The following is a 19,850-nucleotide window of genomic DNA, read 5'->3' on the forward strand; positions in this document are numbered from 1 at the left end:
GCCCACTCACCTGGTCGAGGTGCCCTCATCCGGTGCCACCCTGGTGCCCATCTGATCACTGGCTAGTGATCCAGAACTGAGTCCCCTCTGCTTTCAGGTCATCTTCAACTCCGATCCAGGCTTGGATCCCATCGAACTTCATCACTGGTCGCCTGCCAGCAACTTCTTCTTTCAGGCTCCATAGACTGTAACGAGGACCTCCGACGTCTTTTGAACCCTATGCAGCCGCAGCCCCTGGGTTAGGTAACTCTAGCATTTCGGTGCTCCGACGTAGGTTCACTATCCAAGTGTCCAGATCCTTTTTCGTTTTCAGCCTACCTAGTCGGATTCGTCCGATAACACTAACTTTACGAAATCTAGCATCCATAGACTTCTTCCCGCGTGAGAGTGCACACTCTGCACCCGATCTCCCTAGGCCTCCTGCTCCTAACCTTAGGGTTCAGTAGTGTAGTCCTAGCGATCCTGAAGCCTCTGGATCTTGTACTTACCTGCTAGTACTTCGCATCCCACTTTTGTAGTATATGGTTTTTCGTGCCCCTCGGGCATCTGTGTAAATTGTGCAACTTGTCGTATTTTCACAAGAGTTTTGTATTGTGCTTAGCTCCCTGACTCATAAAGAGTTCAGGGTAGAACTGTTATTAATAAATATCCTATATATAACAACTTGTGTGGTGTCCTTTCACTTGGTGTTCAAGGGGTATATGTGATGGTAAAACAGCTGGCTTAACACGCCCTCTAGAGTTTAGCCTAAAGACTGCTCTTGTCCACGCTACTAGGATAGCTGGTCTAATAAGGTTGACTTACAACCAATCATCAATAAGGGTTGTTTGGAATGATACACAGTGATCACTAGAATAGTGAGCACTACATATCAGGCCAACCTCTCACAGTGAGTGTGTGTATCACCTGTAGGGCCCTAAAAGTGGGGTGGGGACGGCACCAAATACGTGTACCGGGTAAGTAATCTCTCCGCCACCTGACGATAACAGAGCAGGCAAGCGGTTAATACATTGTCATGGTATTTGTACTAAGGCAGCCAGCCAGCACATGTGGTTAAGTCGGAGGATAGACTCCTGACACTCCGTGAGAAAGAGGCTCAATCCTATGACCTCATGAAGGGTACCCTAAGTGAGGGCTTTGGATTCAGTACGGAGTATAGCACCAGTTTCAGGGAGGCTCGAAAAACCCACAGCCAGGCCTGGGTAGATTTTGTAGACTATTCACTGAAATCAGTAGGAGGTTGGTTAGTAGGTAACAATGTGCATGCCTTTGAAGGTATTTATCATTTGGTAATGAATGAGCATCTGTTAAGTAATTGTTACCAAGGGAAGCTACATCAATTCCTGGTAGACCGTGGTCCACTTTCTCCTCAAGAGTTGGGCAAGAAGGCAGACCACTGGGTCAAAACTAGGGTGACCAAGACTCCTGCTGGTGGGGGAGACCAAAAGAAAGAGGCCAGAAAGCGACCCTAGGGAAATGGGGTAACCCGAAAAAGAAAGATTCTACTTCAGGCCCCTAAAAACCTGTTCAAGAGAGTGGGCCCAGAGACTCTTGACATCCAAAGGGTGGGTACCAGGGTAAGAACTGGGATCCTAAGATGGGCTTGGTGCCATGGCTGTAGGTCACTTGGGCACTGAGCTTGAGACTCTGGCTGTAAAAACAAGAAATATACCTCTGGTCCACCTGCAGTACCTGCAGCTGCCAATCTCCAGATGGGATCTCAGGAGAGCAATGGCCATGCCAATGAGCTCTCTTAGCCGACTCAAGTAGGGATGTGGCCTTAGCCACCTTAGCTGCCTGGCCCACTAACATGCACATGGGGTTTTTAGGGTAGAGGCCTTGGGAGACACTGGTGCCAGCATCACCATGGTGACTGAGCAGATAGTTTCCTTAGAACAGCATCTGCCTGGAAGGACCTTTCCAGTCATCAATGTTGAAAATGTGACAAAAACCCATCCCGCAGGCGAGGTTGTCTTTTGATTTGGGAGGAGTTGCCGGCAACGAAGAGGTAGCAGTGTCTTCATCCATACTAGTTGATTGTTTTCTTGGAAATGATTTGGAACCCTTAGCCTGGGATGAGGCAGAACTGAGGATCCATGCAGAAATGCTTGGAACCTCACACTGGGTGTGTGTGTGAAAACCATAGCACAGAGCAGAGCCCGGGTGTAAAGGAGGTGCTGAAGTCTGGAATAATGGCCCAGTCCTCCAAGAGAAAAGGCAGGAAAACTGGAGAACCAGATTGTAGCCAGACACCAGACCGTTCTCCTCAGGAGGAAGAAGCGTCAGCCCCAGAGACAACTGAGCCTCAGGAGCTGAAGTTTTGCCAGGATGAGCTTTTAGCCCTGGTGCGACCCTCTAGGGAAGATCTGTGCCAGGGACAGAAAACCTGTCCCACTCTTGAAAACCTGTGACTGCAAGCTGCAGCACAGGAAGGAGGTGATGGCAGTGGTGTCCACAGGACATATTGGGAGGAGGAAATCCTTTACACTGAGGCCAAAGACCCCCAAACCTTGTGCCACTAGGAGAGTGGTAGAGCCTCTGGCGTTTGGGGGAGTTCCTGCGCCTCCATTTGTGCATTATAAGCAGCCACATATACGACTTATTCTGTCCAGACTATTTGAGATTATCAAAGAACGGACTGTTCTTCTCTGCTTTTCATGATAGAACTTCGGGTCAGAGTTGTATATGACGTATTGTTTGGCGTCTGTGCAGCCACATCTTCTTTAAGATCAGTGAAAGCAGCCACGAAGCATATCTGGATGAGAGTCTTGAAGGTAAGTAACTCTCAGAAGCTCCTGTTAAGCTATCTTCCCTTCAGTATGTATGTATGTATGTATGTAGGCATACTTATATAGCGCGTCTGTCACCCAGAGGGCATCCTGGCGCTTTGACCACAGACATTCTTACAGATGACAATTACACTGCCTTAGGAAAAAGGTAGGTTTTAAGATCCTTTCTAAAAGATAAGAGGTCCTTCTTGCACCTTAGGGCCAGAGGTAGGGAGTTCCAAAGCTTGGCGGCCGCGAAGCTGAATGAACGGCCGCCCATCCTCACCCTTTTTATCTTGGGAACAATCACCAAGAAGGCAGAGGAAGATCTCAAGAGTCTGGCAGCAGAGTGCCAGGAAAAAAGACCTCGCAGTACCACTGGACCCAGCCCATGCAAGGCTCTAAAGACCAAGCAAGCTGATTTAAAACAGATCCGTTTTTGCACCGGAAGCCAGTGTAGATCCGAAAGGGCAAGAGAGGACGAAGCATGCCATGGCCGCGAGAGCACCAGTTTAGCCGCCATGTTCTGTACCCGCTGTAGCTTCATAATTAGGGTACTGGGAGCTCCCAGAAGCAGTGCGTTACAGTAGTCTAACCTACTGAGAATGATACTACGCACTGCTTCCGTCCTCGCTGAGTGAGGGAGAAGCGGAAGAATCTTCTGCAGCATACGTAACAGCAGCATGCAGGTCGCCGTGGTTTTATTAACGAAGGCGTTCAGCTGGAGACCAGGCCCGAGCAGGACACCTAGGTTACGGACTGAGTCCGCCGCTGCGACAGTGCCTAAGGTAGAAGAAGGCCAGAGTCCCTCTGGCAGAGGGCGAGGTATACGATCTGCCGAACAGTAGAGAACTTCAGTTTTTGCCCCGTTAAACTGTAACGAGTTCTGACGCATCCCGCTTCCCTGCCCTCGATGGAAAAAATAAGCTGAGTGTCATCGGCATAATTGATGACAGACATGCCGAATGACTTGATCAGACTTATTAGAGGGCGAAGGTATAAATTGAAAAGGATCGGGCTGATTGCCGAACCCTGCGGCACTCCCTGTTTTACCTCTCTCACCAACGAACGAAACGGCGGCATAGCCACAGATTGCCGCCTGTTACAGAGGTATGATGCCAGCCAGTCCAAGGCTAAGCCCGTTACCCCGGACTCCTGGAGCCTACCCAATAAGACCGCGTGGTCAACCGTGTCGAACGCGGCCGACATGTCAAGCAACACCAGAAACGCTGCTCCTCCCATGTCGACACGCGAACGGAGGTCATCCGGGACGGCCACCAAGGCAGACTCCGTACCGTGGGCCGGCCTAAAGCCAAATTGGGCCACGTCCAATAGATCGTTGGATTCCAGGAAGCTGGATAGGGCCCTAGTGACCAATTTCTCTAAGATTTTTATTGAGAAATTCAGTGGGGCAAACTTGTTTGTATCTTTCCTAGAGGACCTGGTTGTGGCATCCCCGTAGCTGGACACCATGACCAGACCAGAACTAAAGACCAGGGATGCACCAGAAGGTGAAGGAGATTTGTAACTCCTGTCCCATCTGTAAAGCCAGTGGCACGACAGGTGGGCACCCAAAGGCCCTCTTAATCCCGCTTCCAGTTGTTGGCGTTCCCTTTGAAAAGGCAATGATTGACATTGTTGGTCCCCTTGACCCCCCTACAGATTCAGGGATCAGTTCTGCTGATAGTAGATCATGCCTCCAGGTATTCCGAGGCTATTCCCCTCTGGACTACCACTGCCCCTGCAGTGGCTAGGGCCCTCATTAGCTTCTTTGCCAGGGTTGGCTTCCCTAAGGAGGTTGTGTCATACAGAGGTACCAACTTCATGTCTGGCTACTTGAAACACATGTCGAAGGAGTGTGGCGTGAGTTACCGGTTCACTACCCTCTACCACCCACAATGTAATGGCTTTGTTTTGTTTTTTTAGAACTTTATTTTAATTTTAACAACATACACCTGGCAGTCAGAGTATACATAGGCATATCATACCAATATGTTCTACGTAAGTAGGTTAATCAAGAAGCAGTCAATAATTACACATGCACTAATCTGCTTTCCGATTCTCCAGGTGATCAATAAGTGTCCCATTCCCCTAATTGGGAATGTACCTTATAATTATCGTGTGGAGACACCTCCTTGCTTATCCCCAGTGTCGTAGTGTTTTGCCTCGTCAGTTTCAGAGCCAGAGTCTGTGTCTGTTGTTACTCATGAAGCAGGAGCTAGGAGTTATCTGTATGAGCACGGCAAGTGTTTAGTGTATCCTCAAATATGACATCCTTTCTGCTAAGGCGCATATGTGTCTCCTCAGCTAGGGCCCAGTCGAGCACATCTCTATGCCAGAGCGCAATCGTTGGGGCTTGCTGGGACAGACATGTGATTGCATTTTTACGTCATGCCAGTACATAGGCGACTGACCAAATTGAAAGGTTATCTTGCGCCCTTCCAGCATCTAATGAGGCTTAATAATCATCATTTCGGTGTCGGATCAATACTTAGTTGTGTGGCATGTACCATTTCTTCAACAGCTTGTTGCCAGAAGGAGTGTATTGCATCGCAGGGCCATCGTTAATGTAAGAAATCAGCCCCCACAGTGTTGCAGCGCAGGCATATATCTGGGCAAGACACGACCATTCGATAAAGGTCTTGTGGCGTTAAGTAGGTTCTTCACAGAAATGTATAATGTATCATTCGAAAATGGGCATTACTAGAAACCATGCATGTTAGTTCACAGGACCGCCGCCAGTCTTGATCATCCTTTGGAATGTCAAAGTCTAAATTCCAGGCCTCTCGTGTCCGTGTGTAGTGTGAAGTGTCTACTGTACAGTTTAAAATGCAGCCCTTTGGTGGTGCGAGGGGTCGTGGCTCCTCCTCTTCCTTTCGGGGATGTTACAACCAATATCAGCAGTACCATCCCTATCCGGGCCAACCGCGTTACTCCTCCTCCCTGCAACAGCAGTCGTTTCGTCAGCCGCAGGCTGCCTCTTACAAGCAGTACAGAGGGAAATCCTCCTGCTGAGGTAGAGATTCCTCAAAAAAGCACTGCCAACTGCCAACTGTCAACCGCTCTTCCCATCAATCCGACCAAAGTTGGAGGGCGGATCTCCCATTTCTTCTCCAATTGGTCCGTAATAACTACAGATTGATGGGTTTTGGACATAGTGTCCAGGGACTACACTCTGGAATTTGTGAAATTCCCTAAAAAATCTCCCCCCAGAGGTCCTCCTCCTGCCCGTCTAATGGAACTTATATGCCAAATCCATCTCATGTTAAGGAAAGGAGCGATCAAAGTGTACCGAATCTTCAAAGGGATACAGGCTTCTAGTCAAGATTCTTCCAAATCAAGGAAAAATCAGGGAAGTGGCACCCCATTCTGGACCTTCGTTCCCTCAAAAATATTCTCAAGAAGCAAACTTTCCGGATGTTGTCTCTCCTAGAAGTGCGTCAATTACTCCCTCAAGGGGATTACAAGCCAACACTGGACCTTCAAGATGCCTATTTTCATGTCCCTATCCTACCCAGACACAGAAACTTCCTGCGCTTTAGAGTGGCTGGCAGAGATTTCCAATTCCAAGTCCTTCCATCTGGCCTTCGCTCTGCACCCGAATGTTCACTAAAGTTTTGGCACCGGTGGCAGCATATCTTGGTCAAGCTGATGTCCAAATATTTCGCTACCTCGACGACTGCCTTATAAAGGCCTAGTCGTTCACAGTCGCAAGCAGACACACTCAATCATGCCTGTCTCTGTGTCTTTCCATCACTCTGTATAAGTCTCAGTTCACCCCCTCTCAAGTGAGGACCTTCTTGGGGGCCATCATAGACACACAGCAAACAAGGGCTTTTGTCTCCAATGAAAGACAACAGCAGATTTCCAAACTGGCAACTCTCCTGTGCACATAAAAGTATGTTTTTGTTCAACAGTTCAAATCGCTTCTGGGGATGCTGTCTTCCGGTATTCCCCTAATTCCCAACTGTCGCCTCAAAATAGGACCCCGACTGGAGAACTCGACAACCAATTGCAACAAGTCTCAGGGTCCTTCGACAATGTCATCAACATAATGTCTCAGATATGATTAGCATTGCTATGGTGGACTCGCATACCAAACATCTCTGCAGTTCGTTTGTAGTGGACACTCCAAGTTTCATCCTCACGACAGATGCCTCCCTCGAATGATGGGAAAGTAATCTTCAAGCCCTCACAGTCAAGGGGAAATGGGACACCCACCTATGAACTTGGCACTTAAACCTTTTGGAGTTACTGGCAATATTTCCGGCTCTGAAGTCCTTTTGCACCCTCATTCAAGGAGCTTCAGTGTTGATCCGAATGGACAACACAACAACCTGACCCCAGGCCACCCCCCACGCCGCTCGGCTCCTCCGCTGTGACCGCGTCTCTGCCCCCGGCGCCGCAGGTTCGCCCCTGACCTCGGTGTCCCCCTGCTGCTACCTTCTCCTTTCTGCTTCTGCCCTCACTTGTGAATTGTGCTTTTTTTCTGGACTTCTGCATTTTTCTGTATTTTTCGTAGTTGCTGTTGTATCCCTGCCCTCTGTGTGTGCCTCCCCCGCTTCCTGCCGCAGCTCCCCCACGGCCCCGCCCCTTTTCTTTTGTACCCCCTGCCCATTGGCCGCCCCGCTCCCGCCTCCCAGCTGCTCCACCCTCCCACTTCGTCTCATATGGCGGCCGCAAGGCATCCGCGCGCAGAAGGCGCGCCAAAGGCAAGCCCGTCTGCGCCTGGACCACGCCCAGCGCCAGTACCCCTGGCCCTCAACGATGCCTGCCCACCCGACGGACTTACGACGCCGCCACCATCCACGCACTCAACGCCGGCCGGAACCCCGCCTGCTACCGAGCCATCCCGAAACGCACCCACGGACCCTTCACCTGCCAAGCCTGCAAATTCACCTGCCTCCAAACCTGCACCGCACCCGCCAAGTCAGCTACCAGCAACAATCACCTCAAGTGCATCCTGCTCAACACCCGCTCCGTCCACAGGCACACAGTCGAACTCTGGAACTCTAGAACCTCCTGGACACATCACCAGACGTCGCCTTCCTCACAGAAACCTGGATGCACGCCTTCTCAGCCCCCGACATCGCCATAGCCATCCCGGATGGCTACAAGATCACCCGGAGGGACCGCGTCAACCAAACCGGAGGAGGCATCGCCATTGTCCACAGAAACACCATCCAAATCACGACCAACTCCGACGACACCAACTCCGCCGCCGAGCACCTTCGCTTCCAGATACACACAGACCCCAAGACCACCCTCAGGGGCACTCTCATGTACAGACCCCCGGGACCACGCACACAATTCAGCGAAGCCATCGCAGACTTCGTCAGCCCGCACACCCTAACCTCCTCAGACTACATCCTCCTAGGGGACCTCAACTTCCACCTGGAGAACAACAATGACAGCAACACCGCGGCCCTGCTGGACAACCTCACCAACCTCGCACTCAAGCAACTGGTGAACACCCCCACCCAGTACGCCGGCCACACGCTTGACCCCATCTTCTCCTCCAGCAAGCACATCTCCTTCAGCCACTCCGCCGGACTACACTGGACAGATCACAGCTGTGTCAACTTCAACTTCAGGAGAACCACGACCCACCACCACCCGCAATAGGTTCCTCGCAGAAGCTGGCGCAAGATCACCACCGACCAGCTCACCACCTCCCTCAGCCAGAACCTTCCCACCAACACGACGGACCCCAACGAAGCAGCCCGCAACCTCATACAGTGGCTTACCAACTGCGCCGATGAACTCGCACTATGGAAGAATACTCCCAGCAGACCCGGCAGCAAGAAAGCCTCATGGTTTACCAACGACCTCAAAAACTCCCAAGAATACCTGCCGCACCCTCGAGAAAGCCTGACGCCACAACCAGACAACAGAAAACATGACAGCCCTCAAGTACGCCACCCTCAAACACCACCAGCTGATCCGCACCACTAAAAGGACAACATTCAAAGAACGACTGGACAACAACAACCACAACAGCAAGGAACTCTTCAGCATCGTTAAAGAGCTCTCCAACCCCAGCACCTGCAACAACGACATTAAACCATCGCAAGACCTCTGCGACTCACTCGCCTTGTTCTTTCACAGCAAGATCGCCGACATACACAACAGCTTCGGCGCACAGACCACGCACCCTACCACCGAACCATCGCCCCTCGCCACCACCACCCTATGCACCTGGACCTCGGTTAGCACCGAAGATATCACCCAAACGATTAACACCATCCACTCCGGCTCCCCAACCGACCCCTAGCCACACCACATCTTCAACAAAGCCGACTCCATCTTCGCACCCCAACTCCGGGACATCATCAACAGCTCCTTCGCATCCGCCACCTTCCCGGAGAGCTGGAAACATGCCGAGCTCAGCGCCACCCGAAAGAAAATACCCGCGGACCCCACGGACCTCAAGAACTTTTGCCCCATCTCGCGCCTCGCGTTTCCGGCCAAAGTCATCGAGAAGACCGCCAACAAACAACTCTCCGCCTTCCTCGAGACAAACGGATCCCTCGACCCCTCGCAGTCAGGTTTCCGAGCAAACCACAGCACCGAGACCGCCCTCATCGCAGCTACCGACGACATCAGGTCCTTGCTCGACAACGGGGAAACAGCTGCCCTCATCCTCCTGGACCTATCAGCAGCCTTCGACACTGTGTGCCACCGCACCCTAATACAGCGCCTCAGCAACGCCGGAATCCAAGGAAAGGCCTTGGAGTGGATCATCTCGTTCCTCGCCGGAAGAACCCAGAGAGTCCGCCTCCCCCGTTCGATCCGCGTCCACCGAAGTCATCTGCGGCATACTGCAAGGATCCTCGCTCAGCCCCACCCTCTTCAACGTCTACATGAGCCCCCTCGCAGCCATCGCACACCAACACAACCTAAACATTATCTACGCTGACGACACCCAGCTGATCCTCTCCCTCACCAACGACCCCGCCACCGCCAGAGCCAGCCTCCAGAAGGAATGAAAGACGTCGCGGAATGGATGAAGCTCAGCTGTCTGAAACTGAACTCAGACAAGACGGAAGTCCTCATCCTGGGACCATCCCCCTCTGCCTGGGACGATTCCTGGTGGCCCCCTGCCCTGGGCACCGCCCCCAAGCCAAAGGACCATGCACGCAACCTGAGCTTCTTCTTGGACTCCTCCCTCAAGATGACCAAGCAAGTCAACGCCGCCTCGTCATTCTGTTGCAACACCCTGCGCATGCTTCGAAAAATCTTCCGGTGGATCCCCACCGAAACCAGGAAGACGGTCACCCAGGCCCTCATCACCAGCCGACTGGACTACGGAAACACCCTCTACGCTGGAACCACAGCCAAACTCCAGAAAAGACTCCAGCGCATACAGAACACCTCTGCACGACTCATCCTGGACATCCCCCGTCACAGCCACATCTCTCCCCATCTGAAAGACCTGCACTGGCTCCCCGTCAGCAAGAGGATCACGTTCAGACTCCTCACCCATGCACACAAGGCTCTCCACGACATGGGCCCCAAATACCTCAACAGCCGCCTCGCATTCTACACACCCACCCGCCAGCTCTGATCCGCCAGCCTCGCCCTCAGCACCGTCCCATGCATTCGCAAAGCCACCGCCGGAGGAAGACCAAGACATGGAACTCCCTCCCCACCCACCTACGGCTGACCCAGGACCATTTCTCCTTCAGGAAACAACTCAAGACCTGGCTCTTCGAGCAGTAGCGACCCCCCCCTCCTCCCAGCGCCTGAGACCCTTACGGGTGAGTAGCGCACTTTACAAATTTGTTGATTGATTGAACAAGAATGCATTATGTGACCAAACAAGGGGGCACGAGATACACTTTGCTATCCCTACAAGCTCAGCAAATTTGGGATTGGGCGAGTCAACATCAGATCACAGCAGTCCATGTTCCGGGGGTGTCCAACCTTCTAGCGGACTCCCTGAGCAGGTCAGTCTCGTTAAACCACTAGTGGGAACTTCATCAGCCGACGCTGGACCGCATCTTTTAGCTTTGCGGACACCCCAATCTGGATTTATTGGTGACCAACTTGAACCGCAAATGCCCATTCTATGCAAGTTGGCTTCCCCACTCAGAATCGTGCAGAAATGCGTTTTTGATGAAACGGTCAAAAATATATGCTCACGCTTTTCCACTGATTTCTCTAGTCGCAAGGGTACTTTGGAAAATGCAGAAAGAACCCTGCGGCATTCTTCTCATAGCCCCCAGATGGCCTCGCCAGTTCTGGTTTACGGAGCTCCTCCTTCTGTCGGAGTGCAATCCAATTTGGCTGCGCCCAATTTCGAATCTTCTTACTATGAACCATGGCCTGATCTGCCATCCGAATCCTACTGGTGCCTGAGCACTATGAGTTTGCTAATTTGATTATTCCTCCGGACTGCAGGGAGGTCCTCACTAACGCTAGAGCACCCTCCACTATCAAAACCTACAAACTCAAGTGGAAACGGTTATATCTTTGGTATGAAGCTTCAAATTCTTCAGTTTAACTCTGAGAAGACAGAGATTCTACACTGTGCAGTAGATAGAATCCCTCCTAAACTTCCGCTTGAGTTTTGGCCAACATCCCCTGCTACTCCATTGGCTCCCAGTAGCGTGCTACATAATCTGGGAGTCATGGTTGACAACAAATTGACATTAGAAAACTGTCAACAAAACAGCTGGAAGTGGTTTTACTCTGATCAGAGCATTTCGGAAAATCCTTCCGATGTTCTCTTACAGAACAGAGCGATGATAGTCCGGAGCACCATCCTCAGTAAGCTGGACTATTGTGATGCCCTGTTACTAGAATCCCCGCAATATCTGATTGAGAAATTGCAGAGAGTACAGACCATGGTGGCCAAAATGGTACTAGTGCAACCACGCCACTCCTCCGCCTCCCAGGCACTCTCAGATTTACACTGGCTGCCAGTCTCGCAGAGGATACGATTTAAGGCATTATGTATAGCATTTAAGGCTCTACATGGTCAAGGGCCCAAATATCTGTAGGAGAAACTGACATGGTATGTCCCTTCATGAGCACTGCGCTCCTCATCGGCTAATCTGGTGAGGGTGCCTAGAGTTAGGAAAGTCAAATCAGGAGGTAGGGCCTTCAGTGCGTCAGAGACCTGCCTTTGGAATACTCTTCCATTTGATACAAGATAAATGGACAACATCCTGCAGTTTAGAAAAAGGTTAAAAACCTGGCTCTACCCTCGAGTAGGCTCCTTGGCATCCTGCTAACTCCTTCCTGGCAGGGGACGCAGTCTCTCGGCCCTAAGCTAGTCGCCTGTATCACAGCGCCAGGTTACCCGTAGGGTGTCAGTTGCTAACTTAAATAAATAAATAAATGTTCACCCTGTTCACTCTACGCCAAAGCAGCTTCTGCCTTTTTTCTTACAATTAGCAAAGTCCGGCCACTCTCACCCTAGCCTGAAGGTTTTTCTGGATGCAGTTTCCAGATTCCAGCACGATGGCTCCAATTCTCTTTATTCTTCAAGAATTATTCAACAATTTTTCAAAGGCTTATTTCAGATGTTCCCTCCAATCAACGCCCGCCTCCTCCTTGGCATCTGAACATTGTGGTGGCACAACTCATGAAGTCCCCATTTGAGCCCATTCGTAGGGTTGATCTTAAATCCATCACTGCTTTTAGCTCTTACTTAGAGTCAGCGAGATACAAGCTTTTACTGTCAAACCACATTTTCTTCAATTCACCAAAGACGCTGTGGCGCTCCGCCCTAATCCGGCCTTAATACTTTTTTCCTTAATCCACAGTTTCCAGCAGAAAAGACTTTACATTCTGAGATGTTTGACATTTTATTTGCAAAGAACAACCAGTATCCGTAAAACTGATCAGCTCTTCATAACCTACGGCAGGATGCGTAAAGAACTTATAGTTGCTAAACAGACTATTGCACGTTGGATATCTAGAGCAATTTCCTTTTGCCATCAGCAAACAGGCAAGACACTTCATGCAATGATTAAAGCGCACTGTACTAGAGCAGTCTCCTCGTCTACTTCTCTCTTTGCTGGTGTGCCTCTTCATCAGATTTGCAGAGCTGCGACCAAGCACTACTGTCTGGAAGCTGCCAACAATGCTGACACAGCTGCGGGTCAAGCGGTGCTACGTAATCTTTTTAAGTAAGGTGAGCCTCTGTTTCTTACCTCCTCCTGCACACATTGTATATATGTATATATTTCTGCTTTTGCAGATGTGCCCATGTTTACTGCTATACTGTAATATACGTATATGTATTCTCTCGTACTCTGTTTACAATGTACTTATGGCTTACTATTTACAGTTCTCGAATTACTGCTATCTACTCTGATTCAAGCTTGTGAATCTATGAAAGATACCCCAATACTGGAGAAGAACATAAGTTACTTACCTGAAAACTGTGCTTCTCCAGTATTGATATCTTTCATAGATTCACGTGTGACCCACCCACCTCCCCTCAGAGACTCCGCTCTTCTCCTTGGCTCTTATGCCACACATATGATAAAAAATCGGAGAGCCTGAGCCTCTGAGGAGAAGGTTCCAGAGGGTGCTGTCGCCTGATTGGCTGGAGTTTGGAACATATCTAATGACTTGGATATGACTGTCGCCCTCACTCTATCTATCTATCTATCTAGTGCCCTTACTCTATCTATCGCCCTCACTCTATCTATCACCCTCACTCTATCTCCCTCACTCTATCTATCTATCGCCCTCACTCTATCTTTCGCCTTCACTCTATCTTTCGCCCTCACTCTATCTTTCGCCCTCACTCTATCTTTAGCCCTCACTCTATCTATCGCCCTCACTCTATCTATCGCCCTCACTCTATCTATCGCCCTCACTCTATCTATCTATCGCCCTCACTCTATCTAACGCCCTCACTCTATCGCCCTCACTCTATCTAACGCCCTCACTCTATCGCCCTCACTCTATCTATCTATCGCCCTCACTCTATCTATGTATTGCCCTCACTCTATCTATCTATCTACCGCCCTCACTCTATCTATCTATCTACCGCCCTCACTCTATCTATCTATCGCCCTCACTCTATCGCCCTCACTCTATCTATCTATCGCCCTCTATCTATCGCCGTCACTCTATCGCCCTCACTCTATCTATCTATCGCCCTCACTCTATCTATCTCCCTCACTCTATCTGTCTATCTATCTATCGCCCTGACTCTATCTATCTATCGCCCTCCCTCTATCTATCTATCGCCCTCCCTCTATCTATCGCCCTCACTCTATCTATCGATCTATATCTATCTATCGCCATCACTCTATCTATCTATCACCCTCACTCTATCTGTCTGTCTATCGCACTCACTCTATCTGTCTGTCTATCGCACTCACTCTATCTATCGCCATCACTCTTTTCTGTCTATCTATCTATCACCCTCCCTCTATCTATCTATCGCCCTCACTCTATCTATCTATCGCATCACCACAGCATCACTAAGCACCACGACAGCATCACTCAGGGGCACCACAACATCACTATGCGCTACCACAGCATCACTGAACGCCACAGCATCATTCGGCAACACCAAAACATCACTCAGCAGCAATCTGTGCAACAATTCAACAACAACTAGTTCAAATATGTTCTCTCAATGTTTCAAGCTTTATTACAAATGTCACAAAAAGATGTTAATATTTCACTTCTGTTCTTGGATTTTCGTCAAAATGAAATACACTGAACATAATCTTCACAAGTTATTTACAAAAGTTTAAGCAATTGCCATTATAAATTACAATAACTTTTACTTAAGTATTAATTATTAAAAAAAATTAAGCCATTGTTATTTTTAATATCAATACATCTAAGTCACGTAAATACAACACATATTGCATTACAAATGCTATAGGTGTCACATTTGCGAAAGTTAAAACTATTGGCATTGTAAATGACCAAGCTATTAATTTAGCTATTTTCAAAACCAACACATAAATAAAAAATGTGTCTTTTACAATATCAATAGCTCAAACTTTCCTAATGCGAGACCTATTGCATTGCAAATGCTTGTTGTAATTACAAGGGTGTGACAACACCACATAACACTGCATAAGCAACAAGTGCAGATTAAACCACAGGGTTCAAATAAACACCCACACACACCGTGAGATTAAACCTGTACTAAACACACAGGCCTCAATAACAGGTACATCATAGAAAGACTGATAGACATAATGAAGCAGGCCTAGAGATACATGCATAGCACAGACAAGATAAAGGTCTTGATTTAGAGTTTGGTGAGCAGGGTACTCGTTCACAAGCATGGTGGAGTATCCTGTCCAACAAATGGATGGTCTGCCTGTAAATACATCGGATGACCATTCCTTTTTAGATCAAGCAGTCTGATGTATTTTTCTCTTATTCAGGACCACCAGGGAATACCTGGCAGTTGTGATGAGAATTTGTTTATAAATGAATCCCACTTCCTGGCAGTAAATTAACCAGGGAGAAAGTTCCAAGGGTGTCAGGTTGATTAGTTATTGGTTTTTAAAAACAAACTCCAGCTTTGGAAGCTTGTTTTTGAAAAACACAAATGTTGTTGAATGTCCGCCTGAAACAGCCCCAAGGTATCCAGAGAATTGTAGATCAACTTCCTATAGATGGTTGAGATTGCTTTTTCGGTTGGGGATTAGTTAGCAGCTGGTCCTCCAGTGGGGGATGCATCAGGCAACTTCCCCCCTTCCCAGATGTGACCTTGCAGAGCGTGACCCACCTGCAAATGTCAGAACCGTTTTTAGTCACCTAATTCATACTTTTGTTGTAGGATCGCGAAGGACACAAACGCCTGTCCCCTCCACACATCGCCTGGCCTTCTAAGCTAATCAATCCCCATTTGTGAAGCCCTGCAATCCTCCCACTGCACTTAAGAGATCCCTATCATATAGTGGAGTCATTTCAGTCTGTTTACCGTCTCAGCCTAAACACTTGGTAGCCTCTCTCCACACCCATACCACTGTTTGGGTATGAGTAGGTAGAGTGCACTCATACTTTCTTCGATACAGCACCGGGGTGGGGTAACCTCTCTTGCTCATGGCCAATCTATCTACCCGGTAAGCAGGATCCTCACGGTCCGCAAAACCCCAGTTGTTGACTGCCACCAGCTGCGTGGCCCAGTAATACTTGAGAATGCTCCGGACCGCCAGTCCACCTTAACCCCTTCAGCATGGCGTGAATTCTCGCGCTGTGCTGAAGGTTCTAATGAGCCAACGGGCTCATGACGGAACGGTTCCGTCATGAGCACAGCTCAACCGACGCTCATGATGGAACCGTTCTGTCATGAGCATCGAAGGGGTTAATAAACTCCCCTCTGCACCTTACTCAGCGCGAAGCACCACCATCCCACAACAGGAGCCAAAGTTCTCAGTATACCTTTTGAAAGAAAATGTCTGGTGGGATCTTAAAGGACGTTTTTTGCAGGATGTACAGGAGGCCCTGGAGGGTCATCACTTTAAATAGGACGACCCGGCCCAGTAAGGAAAGCGGGAGTGCCCGCAAGTGTGGGGCATCCCAGCAAAGCCGGTCTAATTTCTGAAGTATGTTCCTGCCTGTGGCTCTCTTGTAATAAAAATGCCCAAATGTTTAAAGCCATGTAGTGCCACCCTAACTGTGCACCTAGAGTGCAGCCGCAGGGTCCCTGCCACGAGCAGGAATGTTAAGGACTTCTTCCAGTTGATCTTATATCCTGAATAATCGCTAAATATGTGAAAAAATTGTAGGATTTGTTCACTCGAGAAGGCTGATTATGTGTCCTACAGCAAAACGTCAGCATAGAGGGAGATTTTCTCATCCCACTCCTGATCAACTGAAATACCCCGTATGAGAGGTCCTGGCGAACCTACGCATGTGTGAAGAGCATAGGAGACAAGGAACTTCCCTGTCGGACGGCAAAGACTCGGGAAACTGTATTATTGACGCATATGCGCGCTAGAGGGTCCACATACAAGAGCATGACAGCAGCGCCGCTGGTTCAGCAAAGGATTCCCCTGTTGCGTGTGGTACTCCATTAAGGTGTCAGAGATATGAGCGCAATCCCTGGTGTGGCATAAAGCCCGATTGATCAGGATGATCCACTGTTGCAATTACTGTCCGCACGCAGATCGCCAGGGCCTACGCAAGGACCTTAGTCTCAAAATTAAGCAGGGAGAAAGGTCTATAAGACCCACACTCAGTTGCAGGTTCGTCCTTTTTTGTGATGACCACCGCCTCAGACGTTCTTTGGTCCTCTGGGAGACACCCTTATTTTCAGGCAGTCTGAAACCTCCTCTGGAGGCCCTCCCTGATTTTATCCATCATGCTTTTTTATAATTCTATGGGGAGCTCATTAGGCCCCGTTGCTGGCCTTGTTTGCAAGGCTCCTATTGTCCTATTTATTTAGTCTACTGTCAGGTCTTGGTCTAGTGCGTCTCAGTCCTCATTCGTTAGCATTGGCAGGGTCAGGTCTTTCAGGAAGTCTCTCCCGGTATTTCCGTCCCCTTGTTGTCAGTGTCCTCAAGGATCACTGGCTTGAATTCATCCTATTGTTTGAGAAAAACAGTCCTAGGCAATCTGAGATATAGACCTGTCAATAGACAATAAAATAGAACAGTAAAGTATGTAATCTAAAGACAGTGGAGAGGCAAAAAGTGTAAAATGTACATTGAAATTTTAATAGTTAGTTTTGTTTAAAAAATCTCCAAAAAATGGAGACAACATAATATATTACAATTCATACATATAAATCCACATAATTAGTATACAATCAATGAAAAATAAAAAACATATAATAAAAAGTGGCACTAAAGTCGTTATTTTGTCTCGACGAGCGTTTCGGCGTGTAAAACGCCTTCTTCAGGAGTAACCACAAAGTTTGCTTTCTTCTGTAGAAAGAACCTTCCGAAAATGTCTGAAGAAGGAATATTTTGTATATACCTGTGTGAATAGCGATAATAGTACAAAGTGGAGTTTAATCAGAAGGTTGTTCGAAATTCATTGGTAGTAAAAAAGCGTTGTATTCCTAGTCGCATTTGATTGTAGTTAGAAGCTCTAGTAGCAAGGGACTTATTTCTATTTTTAAAATACCCTGATAAAGTCAGTCGTTGCTGACGAAAATTAATCTCTTAAACGATTTCTAGGACGATATGTGTGGGACCTCAAAATCTGGTAAACTTTCTTTAAGATATATCACGTAGGCCCGGCAGGAAATGACCGGCGGTCGTCACTGCATGCGGTAAATAATGCCCCGAAGTGTTCAGAGCGGGGTGATTATAATACAAGCAACTGGATAAAGTGCAATGTATAGTGGACCTCACGCTCTGATAAACTTCTTTCGGATTTTCAGCAAGCGCCCGGCAAGGAGATGGCCGTCAGCGTCTCTAGATAAATTAGGCCTCTAGCACGCAAGCTGATTCAACAGGCCGCCCGTTCTCCATAAAATAGAAGTCTGCTCCATCTCTCATACAAGCTTTGAACGTCTTGTCTTTTAAATATCACGGATCAACCCTCGGGGGTAGCATGAAGTCCACAACTGGACCATCGAGTTGCAACTCCACCAGTGAATGGTCTGAGATTCCCCCTTTTATGTGCGTAGCAGCTCTAAAATCATCTTTATGGACAGTCTTGGTGAAAAGATAGTGCAGGCATGCCAGACTACCATGTGCTGCAGACTGGTGTGTCCGGTTCTGATACCCTCTTCCCCTCTAGGGGCATTTAGGAGTATCATGAATATAGTATAGGGTCAGTTCTGTCACTCCAATCACCCCAATGCGTGTATGCTCTGTCGTAAGCGTCTTACCCTTTCACAGGATGAGTCAGTCTTGTCTGGGTCTCTTTCCTGTTTCCTGGCACTTGAATGGCACGCCCGAAGGCTCGAGAGAGCAGTGACCCACCAGCAGGCTTTTGTGGAGCGCATTTGTCCTAGATATAGTGCTGCATTCAGTAGGGCACCCACTCTGTCTTTTCTTTGCAGTTGCCTGAAGATCAGCAGTCCCAAGGTAGCAGTCTGTAAGTGCAGCCCCCTCTGGAGTCTTGACCATCAGAAAAGTAGTCAGAAATTCAGCAGCTAAAAGCCCAACACAGGCTCTCCAGGAAGTCAGTAGAGTCAGACTCTGTTGTGTTAGGAATTTGGCAAATGCAACCTTGAATGGGCCTGTTGGCAGCACACAATCGTCCTACTGGGCCTCAACAATCATGTTGTCGTAGAGTTTTATTTTCTGTCTTGAACTGTTGGGAGAGTCTTGGCATCCCTCAGACTAGCTGGTAGTGCTTGATGGCTTTCCGGCCCGCCCTACAGATAACGGGGATGTGTCGGACCTTGCTTTTTCCAGGACAGCCTTGTCCTCCTGCTGGATAGTCAAACTCCCTTCCCTTTCTTACCAGACAGGCAGGCTTCTAGGCAGACTTCTAGGCTCTTCAGGACAGGTACACAGCTTCTCCATTAAGTAATTCAGCCTGCAGGTGATGTCCCTTCAACTTAGATAAGCTGTCAGGCTGATACCATCCCTGGTGGCACAGCAGGCACCTGAGTACTTTGTAGAGCACATTATTCCTTGGTAACAGAGGACTTTGAACTGGGGTATAAAAGAGGGATAGATGGTCCCACTTGTATACACAACTGGCAAGCAGGAGATGCAGTTTACTCTGTCGCACTCTCACATTGCATTTATGCTACACACACCAACACCCTAAACATGCACTTGATGTTAGTGCAAAGTCTGGGCACAGGTATAGAAATGGAGCATTACAATGGTGTGTCAGTAGAAAGCCACTCCACTGACCATGATGCAAAGATTTTATCAGGCTATTGATCCTTACAACAGGTTGCATTGCCTTCCCCGTTCTAGCTGTTAAACCCATGACAGTCCTCTGCCTTAAATGAGGGCACACTTGGTGTGACCCTCCAGGTCACAGGGCCGGTCCAAGGTCTCTTAGTCCCTTGTTCGAGGTTGCACAGTACTGGGGTGGCAGAAAAATTTCATGTAATTGTTTTGTGGTAGATTTATCCCAGTAACATGCAGTTACAAGTTTGACGCCATGGACTGGGGGGTTGCCACGAGGAACAGATTATTCTGCCTGTCAAACCACATGCCATTCACT

At 48.7% G+C, this 19,850-nt stretch overlaps 1 protein-coding gene across 6 annotated transcripts in view; it reads left to right on the forward strand.

Moving 5' to 3' along the window:
- The window catches only part of LOC144806239 (uncharacterized), a 115,338-nt gene that overhangs the window by 90,180 nt on the left and 5,308 nt on the right, over positions 1 to 19,850 (forward strand). For 2 of the 6 annotated variants that reach the window (XR_013605734.1, XR_013605736.1), the window contains exon 3: positions 12,542 to 12,912. The exons of 3 other annotated variants lie outside the window; for them this stretch is intronic. The gene's annotated coding sequence lies outside the window, so the exon portion shown is untranslated. The remainder of the gene's footprint in view (positions 1 to 12,541; positions 12,913 to 19,850) is intronic. One more of the 6 variants, XR_013605735.1, reaches the window with a different exon arrangement.

The sequence above is a fragment of the Lissotriton helveticus genome (genome assembly GCF_964261635.1).
Source record: "Lissotriton helveticus chromosome 1_1 unlocalized genomic scaffold, aLisHel1.1 SUPER_1_unloc_55, whole genome shotgun sequence".
NCBI classification, from domain to species: domain Eukaryota; kingdom Metazoa; phylum Chordata; class Amphibia; order Caudata; family Salamandridae; genus Lissotriton; species Lissotriton helveticus.